Source organism: Thunnus albacares, chromosome 3 (genome assembly GCF_914725855.1).
Source record: "Thunnus albacares chromosome 3, fThuAlb1.1, whole genome shotgun sequence".
In the NCBI taxonomy this organism is placed as follows: Eukaryota; Metazoa; Chordata; class Actinopteri; order Scombriformes; family Scombridae; genus Thunnus; species Thunnus albacares.
In genome coordinates, this window is record NC_058108.1 from 32,680,520 (window position 1) to 32,697,092 (window position 16,573).

The following is a 16,573-nucleotide window of genomic DNA, read 5'->3' on the forward strand; positions in this document are numbered from 1 at the left end:
ACCCGCAACTGGAACAACTGGTCACCACTTCACAGGACAACTTCATCAACAGCGTCGCCCCTCGAACACTATCTCCATACCTCACCGGCTGGAATTCCTTTAAAACCTTTCACGTCTCCCACGGACTCCCGTTCCCTTCACCGGACATTCTTACCCTCTCCTGCATCATTACATTCTCCCACACTCAACTCAAGATCAAGTCTTCCACCATACAGACCTTTCTCAGTGGAATCAATTTCTTCGTTAAATCGATTCCCGGAGCACCATGCCCAGCCTCGTCCCACTCTCATACCTACATCCACCACGACCCGGATAACATTAAGAAATCCCATTCTCGCCTCTCTGGTTGAAGTCTCTTTGGGGGCCTCGTACAGATGCCAGATCATCGAGACAGCACCCCCACCCTGAGTCTCAACCCCCTGTTCCCACTTACCTCCCCGACGTCGACGCCTCTCCTCCTTTCATCTATCACTCTCCTATCCACTCCCTCCTTCCCCTCTTTCCCGCCTGCTCTTCTTTCTCCCCATCCCTCGACCCTCATCCCTTCGACCCCTACCCCCTCATCCCGCATCCCACGACCTCGACCCTCACCCCCGCATCCTCACACCCCGACCTTCTCCCTTCCCCCATCCATCCTTCCCTCTCCAACCATCCCTCTAACTATCCTTCCTCCTTTTCATCCTGCTCTTCCATCACACTCCCAATAAACCATTAAATCCATATTCTAGAAGGAGTGGTCTTGGTTAGTGAACTCTGTATAAACCTGGAAACTGTGTGTAACAACTGATCTGTGCAGATGTGTAGCAGAACGCAGAACATTAATTACTGTCAGGTCCTGACCACTGCTGTGTGATGCTGCTGCCAGCTGTGGGCAACAAACCGAACATCAGTAGCCTACTGATGTTTCTGCGAAATCCCGGATACATTCAGTAACACCTGAACAACATTATTGCAAGGTTTAGACATTAATCTAACACGTTTCAGACCTGCCTGAGTCACATTAATAGCTGCAGCCTATTTTGATGGAAATTTCTGTAGATGATGTCATAGATGCGAAGCACTAGAGAAGTAAAAGAAGCAAAATACATGAAAGTTGGTTTGTGATTGTGTGATTGTGTAGTGTGTGTGCACATCTCTGTTATTTAAAGACACGCAATTTGAAGCTTTTGTGCTCTCTGCAGTTTTTATTATGGATCAATCTGTGTGCTGAAATGTGGAGAAAAGCCTGAAAACACTCAATCAGATGCAAAACAAGGGAAAACTGCACTCAGCTGCAGAAATTTATGAACATTTTTGCTCCGAATAAGATATTAAAACGAGGCAGATTGCGGGTGCAAATGCTTCGCAATTCAGAGCTCTATTAACGGGCGCAATCCATTCTTTGTGGATTTGGCCCTAAGTGTTTTCTAAGTTTAACTTTGAATTTACAGTATAAAGAAACAGTTTTAGATGCTGTTTACAGTTAATCTCTCTGTGCACTGAGACAGAACATTGTACAGTCTGAAGGTTCAGTGAAGGAACAAGAATGTATTGAAGCTGTGAACATTAATGCATTTTTACTGACCAGGATGAGAAGAAGAAAATGAAGCATTAGAGAGTCTGTGCTTATCTTTATTAATTTCCTCTCTGTTAGTTCTTTGGTCAAGTTGCTGCTGAGGTAGGTGTGAAAACCACAAAGAAATGCAGAACATGAAGTGTGGGAAACTTTTGAAAGCAGCTAAAATAAAATGTGTGATAATACGGTTTTAAAAGGAAGGAGTAACTGTTATAACTGTAACAGCTAAAACAGTTGTCCAGCACTACAGTACAGAGTGCAGAAATTACCAAACAGATTTTAAACATCATGACAAGATGAAATTCTCAGTGCATTGCTGTACCATCATAGAACTATGTATATATGCATATGCATGTATAAAAATATGAGTTTTACAATCCATGCAGGGAGGGTGGACAAACCTTACTAGCCAGGCCCCACCCCCACCACCCATGACACAGACACAGCTGAACATCTTAATATAATATTATTAAAGTGTTCAGCAGTGAATACTGTTATTATTTTTTTGTCTTCATTCAACAGCTATATTTTACACAGGAATAAACAGAAGTGAATGTTTGGTGTTGTAGAGTTTAAAAGTCATTCATCATACTGCATCACACATACATCAAACCTAGAAAAGTGTTGATCTGGGATATTTTATATTTACTTTCTTAAAATGACTTCATGCTGCTCTGAATAAGTGTGCAAAATGTCCTACAATGTCAATGTAGATATACAGTACCTGACACAGAGAGAAGGAAGACAACAAATCCACTCACTGCTGCTGTTAAACTCATAGCTGCTCCTCTCATCTCTCTGTGAGGCTTCAGAGACAATAAAATACATCAAACAATGTACATAACATGTAATAATCATATCAGTAAACTATTCTACTTACAACAGAGAGGGACGTTGTCTGTTAAGATGCTCGTCCTCTGTGATCTGTGAGCAGAAGTCAGATATCAGGATGTTAAATGACTTGATTTCCTTCCTCTTTCTTATTATTATTAATATTCATGAGGAGCCACATGACAGTAAACACATAAGTTAAAAACAAGTTTTACTGTTAATATAATCTATGTTAGAGAGAATAAGAGACCAATGTTCTGGCCTGTTAGTAATTTAAAGAGAGAAGAGAAATAATAAGACTTTTTTAAAATCTTTTTTACATTTCATTATCTAAAGAACAAACATGACACGTGACGGATGTGTGACAGTTGGTTTGATGCATCTCCTCACACTTCTAGTGCATGTTAAGATATTGAATACACCACCATGAGTTCAAAGAGATGTACTGCAAATTTACTTTCAGTAGTTTTCACTTTTTATGATTGAGTTGCATCTTAATTTGTTTACTCTTGACATTAAATTCATCAAACATTACAGTTAGAGGTTCAGTTTCAGAAGTGTTGATTGTTCACATTGGTGACCTTGTTGTACAGTTGTTGAACAAACGCTCACAGTTGAGGTGTCTAAGTATGAAAATGATTCAGTCAGTGATCTACAGTTGTCACTAACAAATATGGACTGTTATACTGAAAATGCTTCATACAAAACCATCTTCAGACATGTGGTGCAACTATCATGATTTGTCATTTCTCACTGTTTTGTTTGTGTGAGAGAGAAATACACAGAAAAACAGAAGTGTCTAGTGGTATTTCTTATTAACTTTGTGGTATTATGTTAATTACTCTTTCATAACAAAGTCAAGATGTTGTGATATGTAGCACAACAAGCTAGTAAAACTCTGTAAATGCATTGCAGTCTCTCCAGAGACTGTAAATGTTATTGCTGTCATTAGTCATTGGAGCCGTTTCTAAACAAACTACAGTAATCATTGCTATTGGGGGAAAGAAAACATGTCACCCAGTGCAACAGTGTGGCTCACTGAAATATAGAAAATCATCACCCTTATCCTTCAATGCAGACAGGAGGAAGACCTCAGTGATGAAGCCTGACTCTGCAACACTGAAGCTTCACCACTAGAGGACAGTGAAACATCAGAGATACTGAATCACAACCCTGAAACAACATTTAACCATCCATCACTGATTGTTTAGACACATTTAAATTTACTTTTAGTCTTTGCTCTTAATCTGTTTACTCTTCAAATTAAATTCAGCAGCAGCAAGATAAATCCCCCCATGGAGTCTAGAGACTGGTGGTGGTGGTTGATGACTTCTGTTGAGACTGATAAGGCTGGTGAGGTTGATGAAGTGATGCAATGATGAATCTGCAAAGACTGAGCAGTGATGGGAAGTGGTGGGAAGCGCAAAATGGCACCATAGAAGCACTAAGGCAGAGAAGGAGAAAACATATTTAAAAAGACAGCCGCAGTATGATACGCTGACAATGAAGGAGTGTCAACATGCTATTGGTTAGATGTGACCAGCTGATGTGAACAGCTGACGTCTTAATGAATGCCCAGGGGAATGGTGGCAAGGAAATTATAAGTGAGCGTGCGTGAGGGATGGGAATGACTGATTGTTTGAGAAATACTACTACAGACCTGAGCATGCAAAAGATAGTCTTCCTGACTGAACTTTTGCTAAGTTTCATTTGTCACTAACAGATATGGACTGTTATACTGAAAAGGCTTCATACTCAGTAAACTGCCACACATTCTGCTTCCCTGAGTGACCCCAAAGACATTAAATAGAACCAAAAGGTGATAAACATCTCACATGACAATTAAGGTCTTCTTCAATACAAACTGTGTCTGTGCATCTTCATTTTAGCAACATCCCAAATCATAATAAACTATTAAAATGTGACAAGTTTCATCCTAAAATAGAGGGAAAGTGAGAAATAAGTCAGAACAAAAGAACAGATTTAAATTTTATTTGTCTTCAAAGCTGGAAAATAAATTCATAAAATGAAAAATAAACATAAAAACAATTTATTTAAAGCTGAAACTTTCTGCACGCTGTCGCCCTCTGCAGCAGTGAGAGGGAACTGAAATCATGTATCAACTACAGAGTTGTTGTGGAAGCTGTCTGTTTATTGTGAATCAGCCACTGCAATACCTGGATAATGTGACATTCAACAAAGTGTGATAGAACTGAGACACTTTGATGTGTGTAAATATACAGTATACTGCACAAGAACATAATCAGGATTCCTCAAAAGTGATTAATTACAGTATTTATACATTTAAAATAATAGTTTGCAAAACAGCTCTAATCCTTAATATCTGTAATATAACGAACTCTACAGAGAAAAAATTAAGCTCACATTAGTTCAGACAGAACAATCAGTAAATTATAAATCATTTGAGTCACAAACACCACCTGACATTCAACTGATCTAAACAATCAATCATGTTTGACACGTCGACATGATTCAGTTCAAGCTGCCATCAGCACATTCTTCTCAAAGCTTCTGCTACATGCTGTTACTGACTGTCTGTGCTGCTCACTTCTACCTGCTGCTGCTGCTGAAAACTGAACATGAAAACGTTCACATCATCCTCTACAGCCTCTCTCTCCACTGTCATATTTCACTGTTGTACTACTTTCTGCTTCCATCAGGTGAGTCCAGCCTCTGGTTCAACTGCATCACAACAAAATCACATGAAATTTAGGTGAAGTACTTCTCATAACTGTTACTATGAATCTGATGTCGGTCTGTTTTTTTTTTTCTTCCTTTCATGATGCTCCAGCCTGACTGGACTTTACTCCACGTCTTCCTGCTCCTCTGTGTCTTCTGTCTGTGCTGCAGTGACGACCTGCAAGTCTGAGACTTCATACACAGGAGAAGAGTCCAACTGATGGGGAGAGATAACAAAATGAGGATTAATGGAACTCATTCATAAAACTTGCAATTAATTAGATTTTATTAATGATGTATTAAATTGTGTTTAAAACTGAATTATTTGCTATTGCGTTCATTATGATTTTCCATTCTGCAAGTTGTAATTTAAATATAAATTCACTTCACAGCTTCATGCTGATAATATGAATGTGTTTGAGTGCATTTATGATTCAAGTGATCATAACTGTATTTTAGGGTAAGTTCTGTCAATAAGGTCTCTCTCTCACCTCTATAGTCTCTACAGGTTCATTCAGTTCAGTGGTGGAGTTCAGAGTTTTCTTCTTCCTGGATTGAATCCAACAAAATCAAGAAATATTTAACTAAATGACTCAAAAACTATGAAAATGTTTTAATAAGAAAATTAAAGAAAGTATTTAATTTTTATTATTTTACCTCGTCCACAGACTCAAGAGAAGCAGAGCAATCAACATCAGGACCACCAGAATCACCACGATGATATTCATTATAAATACTGATTTCCCTAAAAATTGAGAGCAACAGAAAGGAGATATGGCTCATCGATAAATGCAGTATACAGGTGTGTGTGTGTGTGTGTGTGTGTGTGTGTGTGTGTGTTAAGTTCAATGAGCATAACTTACCTGCCACAACAGTCAGATATGAGGTGGAGTTATGACGTCCTCTTCTGTTCTGGGCTTCACAGTAATAATTCCCACTGTGTTCAGGTCTGACATCAGTGATGGTGAAGATCTGTCCTGATGCTTTTGGTGAGTCTTCATTCTCCTTGTACCAGGTATAATTAGCTGCTGGGTTAGCATCACTGCTACAGGTCAGAGTCACTGAGCTGCCCTCCACTGTCTCACCAGAGGGACTCACTGACACAGAGGGAAGCTTTGGAGCATCTGGAGGAGATGTATCAAAATGAATTAACTATAAAATGAAGAGGGGTTGCATTAGTACACCATGTTGTATTGGAGCTGCTCAGTGAACTACAGCAGCAGACTGAATGTGAAGCAGGCAGAGCTGAAGAAAGCAGACATGATCAGACAAATCTTTCCTAATATTTTTTAACAAGGTTGACAAGACTAACAGCTGTATGTTGCTTTTTAAATGAACTGTTTGACTCACATTTCACATCAATAAAGATGTATTCAGATGTCCTCTTCCCCAGCTGGTTCTCAGCTGTACAGTAATACTCTCCAGAGTCAGAGGACTGGATGGAGCTGAAGACAAGCTGTGGTTCTTTACTGAGAGGTTGAAGGTCTGGATTTACATTCTTCTTGTACCAGGTGTAATTAACTGTTATGTTAGCATCACTGCTACAGGTCAGAGTCACTGAACTGTCCAACATAATGTCCCCAGAGGGACTCACAGACACCAGAGGAATCTTGTATGCATCTGAAGGAGAAAATATTGACATTTTTTAATCTTATGATCCAATCATAATCATGCAGCTGTACAGTGCAGACATCATAACCTGACACTTATCACTGTTACTCTGCTGATTATGCTCATGCTCGTGGAATAAACTCACACACTGATGGAGAGGAGAACGTCTCATGTCCTATCAAAGCACAGGAATAGCTGTCTGCAGGATAAAAAAAGCCCAAATAAAAAGGAGATGTTTGTTCTGTTATTATCCGTCCGTTCTTGTACCAGATGTAGGAGGGACGATCATCTAGATGACAACTGCTGTGACACTTCAGCTCTGCCTGGACACAGGTATGAACTTTGCAGGTTGTTGATCTGTTCACCTGCACCTGGATATCTAAAAATGTAAAGAAAGAATAAAAATGTCATTTATCTTTATACACGCACAAAATATCAACACAAACATTCACAGTACTATTTCCAAGATATTAACCATTTGAAGTTACATTAAGTCTTCCAATGAAAAGGTTACCTGTGACAGTCAAAGTGACTCCAGGTGAACCAGTAAAACTCCCTCCTGGTTGGTTTGTTATGAACCTGAACTTGTACTCAGCTGAGTCGCTCTCTCTCAGGTCTGTGATTCTCAGAGTGCAGTCGTTCTTATCACAGTGATACTGAACACGACCTGAATACTCTGAGTCTGTTCTCAGATCCACAGGTTCTTTATTACTCAATTTAGTAAACCAGAATGTTCTCTCAACTTCATTATCATGGTCATTTACTCTGGATGGGTATCTGTAGGTGCAGTTTATGTCCACTGTTGATCCTTTTAAGGCACAGATGTGAGTAGAAGTGTAAGTCACTCCCCAGTCATTCTGACCCTGTACCACTGTAACACAGAGCACATCAGAAACCACAATCAGATTCATAACAAGTTAAGAATCATTGAATAAAACAAAGTGGACCATGGCACCAATATGACTTTATGTGTACTTGTTGTCATTCAAAGCTCCTCATCGTGCATCAATCTAACTAGAACTGAACTGGAATACAGTATTTTATCAGTTGTTTATCATATTTTATCATTTGTTACTGCTGAGTGGCTTTTTAGGCACTTTATAATTCTAGTATATGACTTTCATGATATTATTTCTGAATTCTGCCTGTGTGAGCACAGGCATAGAAAAGTCCAAAGATATTTATACATACTTTGAATTTACAGTATAAAGAAACAGTTTTAGAAGCTGTTTACAGTTAATCTCTCTGTGCACTGAGACAGAACATCGTATATTCTGAAGGTGCAGTGAAAAAACAAAAATGTATTGAAGCTGTGAACATTAATGCAGTTTTACTGAACAGGAAAAGAAGAAGAAAATGAATCGTTAGAGAGTCTGTGCTTGTTTTGGTTAGTTTCCTCTCTCTTAGTTCTTTGGTAAAGTTGCTGCTCAATTAAGTGTGAAAACCACAAAGAAATGCAGAACATGACGTGAGGGAAACTTTTGAAAGTGGCTAAAATAAGGTAGGTGACAAGTTTTAACAGGAAGGGGTGTGGAGTGCAGAAATTACCAAAGAGATTTAAAACATCATGACAAGATGAAATTCTCAGTGCATTGCTGTACCATCATAGAACTATGTATATATGCATATGCATGTATAAAAATATATGATTCTTACAATCCATGGAGGGAGGGTGGACAAAACTTATTAGCTAGACACCCCCACCCCCACCACCCATGACACAGACACAGCTGAACATCTTAATATAATATTATTAAAGTGTTAAGCAGTAAATACTGTTATTATTTTTTTTGTCTTCATTCAACAGCTATATTTTACACAGGAATAAACAGAAGTGAATGTTTGATGTTGTAGAGTTTAAAAGTTATTCATCATACTGCATCACACATACATCAAACCTAGAAAAGTGCTGATCTGGAATATTTTCTATTTACTTTCTCAAAATGACTTCATGCTGCTCTGAATAAGTGAGCTAAATGTCCTACAATGTAAATGTACATATACAGTACCTGACACAGAGAGAAGGAAGACAACAAATCCACTCGCTGCTGCTGTTAAACTCATAGCTGCTCCTCTCATCTCTCTGTGAGGCTTCAGAGACAATAAAACACATCAAATAATGTACATAACATGTAATAGTCATATCAGTAAACTATTCTACTTACAACAGAGAAGGACGTTGTCTGTTAAGGTACTCGTCCTCTGTGATCTGTGAGCAGAAGTCAGATATCAGGATGTTCAATGACTTGATTTCCTTCCTCTTTCTTAGTATTATGAATATGCATGAGGAGAAATAAGACAGTAAACATATATGTTAAAACCACGTTTTACTGTTGTCCAAAGACTTGATGTAATCTATGTTAGAGAGAATAAGAGACCAGTGTTCTGGCCTGTAATTTAAAGAGAAAAGAGAAATAATGAGATATTTTTATTATTTTACTCTTTTTATGTGTGGGCGCAGTTCAGTGTCTAAAGAAAAAACATGACACGTGACGAATGTGTGACATTTGGTTTGATGCATCTCCTCACACTTGTAGTGCATGTTAATACACTGAATAAACCACCATGAGTTCAAAGAGATGTATTGCATCAGTATGATATGTAAGAAGTCACATGATGAGTACAGTGTTTATTATAAGTATTAAGAAAATAAAAAGTGCAGTATGACAAAAAAACAAACAAAAAAAAAAAACAAAATCAGTGATACAGAAATCTATTTGTAAAGATTCTGTTTTACTGCAATCACTGTCATAATAAGTGACTCATCTCTCCAATTAGAACTGAGAACATTTTTATTCAAGACAAAACAACAAAGAACAAAGACAAATGTAATTACATGGTATTGAAAGTGTGATGTAGAACAAAAACAAGCTGTAATAATATGTATAAAGAAAGCAGAAAAACAGATAATTGTAATGTTACTGTAAGGCAGTAGAAATAATTCACAAGATGAATGTTAGAATATTGACAACAAATACTTGACTGACAATAAAACTGGTTGTAATAATCAACCTGGAAGACATACTGTAAATACAGAAAGAACGGTGGAAATGGTCTGTTATCAATGAAATATAACTCTCTACTACCATCTAGTAGCAGCAATAGGAAATTACAAGTTGATCAGTAAAAGCGCTCTAATACTCCAGTGTGTTTTAAATATCTTACACATTACAATCTTACCACTTGTTAACTAACTGATACACTACTCCTGAGATATGTCCAAAGCTGCAAGTTATAATAATCTTTAGTATATCTCCTCTAACCCAACGTTAATAAATATTATACTGGCAAGTATCCACAGCTCCACTAAATGACTCCGGTGACTCCAGTCGCACAAATACTACAAACTTAAGTTAGCAGGTTTTACCACTGAAGATTTTTGAAGTCTCCAGGATCACTTTCACTACTTGCATCTTTAGCTCAGTTCATTTAAAAGGTAGCCACCACAAAGGTTTACCTGCCTTAGGTGAAACTTATAATACCCTACTAATAAACAAAGAACCATGCTGTATTTTAAATAACTGACAACAATTTAGAAGGACCGACTGCTTTTTGAATGTATTAATAATATTTACCCTTTTAGGTGAAATTATACAAAAACATAAATAACGCAGATTACCCCTTTAAAATAAAAAATAGTATCTTTCAAAATAATATTAACATAATTACCTTTACCAAAATTAGCAAATCAATTAACTACCTGAGAAAATACTTAACACTTAATTGGTTTATATCAATATATGTCACAAAATTCAATAACACAAAACTTAAATCCTCTCAGATTTGTTTGGCAGAATCCCTATTTCTCATCACTTTTCCACTATTTCATTATAGCAGACTGTTTTTTTGTCTAACCCTGCCCTCCATTCTCTTCTTTACCTACAGCCAGTTACCACGGGTGGTACTGACTGATACCTACTTCTTCTTCTCTGAGGTTTAACGGCAACTGGCATCACATAGTGTTGCATTACTGCCATCTTTTAGTTAGTTCACTCCTACAGTTTCCAGATTGTCACTTTTTCCATCAGTCCTGTTCTCCTGAGGTATCTGATCAAGCATCTTTTACCTTGTCCACTAACACCACACTCCAGTATGTTCTTTAATCCTGCTCCTGTTAGCCCGAATCTTGTCATTTCCTCCATCATGTCCTTTCTCTCTGATATATATTTATTGCAGCTGATGATCACTGTTCCACAGTTTCTGGTAATTAACAATGTTAACAAAGACCAATTGGATGCTTCTCTATATTAAGTGTGCTGTATAGATTGTTGTGTCCTATTCTTAATTTAGCTTTTATTACCTCCTATTTTCTGTTTCCTCCATTTCTCACACCACACACTCTATTTTGAATCAAATGTAAATTTGATCTCCCCCTTATTTCCTGACCCCACTGCTGTTGCCAGTCTTTATTGATGTTTTAAAGTTTAATATGGATGTCTATGTTTCCTTTGTTTGTTTGGCTAGTTTGTCCACCCGTTTGTTACCCGGAATGCCTATGTGACAAGAACCCAAATGAATGTGACCTCAGTACCTTGTTTTATTACTCTTGAGTGTATTGTAATTATTTTGAATAGTAAGTGCTGATGATTGTTGGACACACCTGACATAATACTGGACAGCACAGAGACAGAATCGATTGATACCTACAGTCACCGATCAAACAAAATAGCTGAAACTAAAGGGACAATCTGTGTTGTTTTATTTTTTATTATTTTATTTTGCTTACACCCACTTCAACATTGTTGAGAACTGTTTGTTTTTTACTACTCATTCAACTATTTACATCCTACATTTTTTATGACTAAATTATCTTAATCTTGTGGTAACCACTTCTTTCTTTATTAAACTATATAACTTTCAGTTTAATTGACTTACTAAATTATTTTCATCCACATTTTTAGGAACTAAAAATTTAGGTTTACACTGGGGCTACACAGGTAATCATTGAAATTTAAAATAAGATTTCAGTGTGGACCTCTCTGAGAATGCATCATAGAGACAGTTATATATTTTAGACCAATTTAAATGGACAGTTTAGCTTATTATTTTACTGCTGAAGTAAAGGCATATATGCCTGATGAAGGTTGGGCACGCTGAAACAAAGTGATTTAATAAATATTCCAGCAGTAAGCGAGACAGTGTGCAGGAGTTCTTGTCATTGTTTTCAAACTGAAAAAAAAACCTCCCAAAAAACAATACGTGAGTTTGCTGATGTGTTCATGAGGTTCTGTTGACTGTGCTGTACAGTGCAGCTGGATCTTCCCCAGTTTCCTCTGGTTCTGAGATGGAAATTTAAAAAAAAATTAATCAGGTGATTTTGTAGATATTGTATTAAATTATACAAAAAGCCATAATGAAGATATTAATAAAGGAAAAAATGAAATAAAACTCTTGCTACTATGTTCCTGTGTGAAGAGCTGCTCACCTCGGAGCAGTACCGGCTCTGTTAAAGCCTACCATCTTATAAAAAATATATACTTTTATTGGTGACTGTATGGACAGCCATGTTTTTTTTGCTGCTACAACAGTGAAACCACCAGACCACAAATGAATGTTCTGATCCTAGTCAGACTTCATCAAGTCATTGGACAGCCAACAGGGATTGCAACATTGTCAATTTAAATAAATTTGGGGTTTAAGGTCCGTGTGCAGATAGGCACTTTTCATTGATGCTGATTTCTGATAGCCTCGCACCTACATGTGATGTGCTACACTCCTTCCTCTGTTGTGGCTATATCAAAAATTGGGGTTTGTGAAAACATAACTGACGTCCTAAGTACATACTATGGCTTGAAAAGGCTGCTTCATTTTTATTTTCCACATCGGGAGAAGTAAACCCTGAGTTTCTGGTTTATAATCAATCATGAGGTTAATGGGGACAAGCGAACAAATGAATCACACAAGTGTAACTCTTTAAATAAACTTGATACACTCTGATCTCGTAAAATGCAACTTAAATGTAAATAAACTCCTCTCTCTTTTTGCTCCCTGTCTGACAGATTCATCTACATATTAGGGAAGGACACCTGGGTGGAGCGCTGGCCTTTGTCTGCAGAGTGCTCCAGCAATCCCAGCCTGCAAGCTAAATGCAAGAACCTTGATGATGCTACAGATGCTACAGAACTGTCTGTCAACGCCTGCAGGCTGTAGACGTGTCTGAGAAGTGATATTGTGTTGGAAAGATGGAAAATAACTGTGTACACAAAGATTTATTGGTCATTATAACCCAATCTGTGCAATAAGGACATTTTATTCAAATGTTATTTGTGTTTTCATGGTGGAAAAGAGAGCAGAAAGTGAAAGCAGTTATAATATCATGTTCCATAAGATTATTCTCTACTCCGATAATACAATATAAGAATGAGGAAAAAGTAATTACCACTAGCACCAATGATGCAGAACGAAATATTCAAATTTTCACAATGTATAACATGCCTAACATGAGCTGTGAAACATATTGTTGATATCAGGGTGTGATAAAAACTGGAGAAAGACACCATTTGTGTCAACCTTGATACACAGGTCCTTTTCATTATGTTCTTGAGGTTTACAGGTAAACAATTATTCTTCGTTATTTTTTGTGAAGAAGGTTGGCATAAGGGCAGCATGAAGTGTGTTTCTGTCAGATAGATTTTTAGGTTGATCTAGAAGATAGTCAGTGACTCAGCAGTCTGAACTAAACTGTGGAAACTGAATGGGGTTTTCTTTTGCATTGGTACTGTTGAACTTTTCTTCCTCACATTTTCAATGTTGTCTGGACTCTCTCCAGGCTCACATGATTGCTTGGAGGCGAGAATTACAAAAAAAATGATTGGATTTTCAATTATTTTACATAAGGGGAATTCCAGTTTCAAGAAACATCTTATTTTTGTTTTTTGTGGTTTGGGCCATTGTTACTTTCAATAATAATAACATTGCACTCTTCAAGTTAATTCACATCTGGGAACACAGATATATTCACACAATCATACAGATTTTAAAGAAACCTCCAGGTTACTGTAATATAAATAAATAATAATAAATATCTCAAATAACCAATAATAATAAATAATTCTTTCATGTAATCAATCCTGGGATTACTTGAAAGTTGCTCTTAAGAGACTTTTACACTTTGTTGTAAGCAGGAGTAAGTCACTTGAGAAATGTGTCTCACACAACATTGGTTGACTCTTTAGAGCATTTTAAGTGTAATTCTTTTGTTTTTATTTCTCAAGGACTTGAGTTTTCATTATTCCGTATTATTCTTAATCCCAGTTCGGGTTTCTCATAGGAACAGACAGAAGGAAGACAACAAATCTGTTAAACTCTGTTCCTATCATTTTTCTTTCTGGCTTCAGAAACAAAGAAAAAAAAACAAGCAACAACAAAAACAAGACAAAAACAAAAAAAACAACACATCAGCAGGTAAATAATGTACAGAAGATCAGTTACATCAAGCAGATCCACTTAGACTTAGAAGGAAGTTGTCTTGAACTGTAACTTTCATTTGTGGTCAGGAGACCAAAAGACAGAGATCAGAATCTTAAAATACACCAGACTTCCTCTTCACATTATTGATATGCATGATGAACTCAATGCCAGTAAATACCTAAGAGAAGAACTTTGTTGCTGATTTACAAACTATATACAAACTTTGTACTGTAATCTATATAAAGGAGAGAATGAGAGACTAGTTTTGTGGCCTGATGGTTCCAAACCTTTTTTCCTGTCTTCTTTTGTTTTTGTTTTGTTTTTTAGTAAATGTGGCAACAATTCAGTATGTAAGAAAATGTTCTGTCAGGCTTCTCTCAGTGGTGCCTAAACAATTATGTGACAGATAATTCGCTTTACATTCATGCAAAGACATTAGAAACCAAGTGAGATAAGTTAACTCTAGTAGAGATAGAAAGCTCAATACAATTAAGGTATTAGGTTGAAACGCCAACTGTTCACTCATATTGACAAAAGGTCACAGTCAAATTTGCTTTCCATTTCAATTTTTTCAGTTTAGAGAATCAGTTCTTTAGTTGAAACAAGAATCTTACAGCTGTAGACGCTGCTGTTGGACCCATTTAGAAACAGAATCAGGATGAAGTCAACATGCAAGGCTGCTCTCAGTTAATTTGTTCAATTATAAGTGTTCAGGAGTAGGGACTGAATTTGATACTAACCTCCATCATGGTTTGCATTGTTTTCATTGCAACAACCATGACTTATCTTAAAGTGTATTACACACAAGTTTCTCATTAGTCATCAGTATTCATCCACATGCTGGGAATCCTTTGATATTTATAACAAATGTTATGGCAATCCATCCAACAGTTGTCAAGACATGTGACTAAAAACCAAATATGTCAACTTCCTGGTAGCACTAGAGTTGAAGTCAGGGGATCACCAAAGTTAGTAGGATTCATCCTGTGGGGACCATAAGTTGCTGTTCCAATAGGACCAACAAACCAACCAAGCGACTGACATTGCCATCTCCAGAGCTATGCCAGTAGCATAGCTAAAAATCAAATGATTACCTGCTTTAAAATTTAAAAAAGGTAGACTAGAGATTCCTGTTGTGTTCATCGGGCTTTGTTGACTGTGCTGTACAATGCAGCTGGGTCTTCCTCTGTTTCCTGACCTCTGGTTCTGAGAAGGAATTAAAAAAAATCAAATGATCCTGGAGATGGCATAAACTAATAGTGATAGCAAGAATGTAAACAAAACAAGCAAATTCAACAGCAATAAAATGTTAAAATAAAAAAAAGGTTCCTGTGTAAAGAGCTGCTCACCTTGGGGCACTGTTAAATTTGACAGCAGCATACTCAACACCCTCTTCTTCCTCTTCACATCTTTGGAGTCGAGCTGGTCTGATGTTGGAGTAAACAGGATCTGCCTGATTGTTGGAGAACTTGACACTGGCATAGTGAATGTCATCCTGCTCCTCTGGCTGCCTCTCAGTGGGTCGACGCTGCAAAGACAAATTGACAAGCAACCACAACCGGAAAGGCCTAAGCAGCATCACCTCAAGTAATGATACAGATCAAACAGATGTTCCTTTTTCACCAACAAGAGACAAAAGGGCAAGTAAAGAAACATAAGGTATTGAACAAATACCCTGTTCAAAATACAAAGTTCTGGATGTAGCAGGAATATAATCATGACCAAGTGATGAAGAGGATTGAAGAGAGACTAATGGCGATGAGGACATTGAACTGCTCCACAACTTGACTGAGTTTTCATGTTGTATTTATGATACTGAGTGATTAAGCAGTGTGAACTGAACTGCTGAACCAAAGCAGGGTTTCACTGGATTTTTCACTGAATTGTTTAATTCTCTTTACTCACCTGTTCTCTGTTCTCATCTCTCTCTCCGGGCTCTGATAATTGCTTACAGGGCCTCTTTTTACTGGTTAGGGGAATTAATTAAGAAAAACAAATTATTTCACAATTCAGTTATCAAACTGTACTTAATAAGCAATGCTTTAGTAAAACAAATCTACTTACTTTATCAATAGGAAGACAAAGAGTAGTATGATAGACAGAAGAACAGCAGTGGTTGTTCCAATGACAATTGATTTCCATGCTCCTGGGTAATGGTGATAAAATACAACACTGATATAACAAAAATAATAATAATGATATAAAAAAGGCCATTATCATTAATAAAAATAATAATATTAATGATGGCCCTCCTAGGAGACAAATTACATTGTTCTGTGGGATCCCCAAGCTAACTTCAGCCATCTGGGAGATTGAACCCTTTCAGTACATCCAGGGTCTATCTCATGGCCTTCTGCCAGGCAGATGTGCTACAATTGGTAGTATGGCACATTTCCTCTAAATGAAAATATGCAGTAGTTCAATATCAAGATTCTCCATGAGTTCATGTTTCTCTCAGCCACTATT

At 37.2% G+C, this 16,573-nt stretch overlaps 1 long non-coding RNA gene across 1 annotated transcript; it reads right to left on the reverse strand.

Moving 5' to 3' along the window:
- Positions 1 to 15,487: 15,487 nt before the first annotated feature.
- LOC122973555 lies at positions 15,488 to 16,250 on the reverse strand. The gene is made up of 3 exons (XR_006400077.1): positions 16,172 to 16,250; positions 16,013 to 16,073; positions 15,488 to 15,635 (listed from the first exon to the last, which is right to left on the reverse strand). It is a non-coding gene; the product is annotated as an uncharacterized LOC122973555 (long non-coding RNA).
- Positions 16,251 to 16,573: the final 323 nt, after the last annotated feature.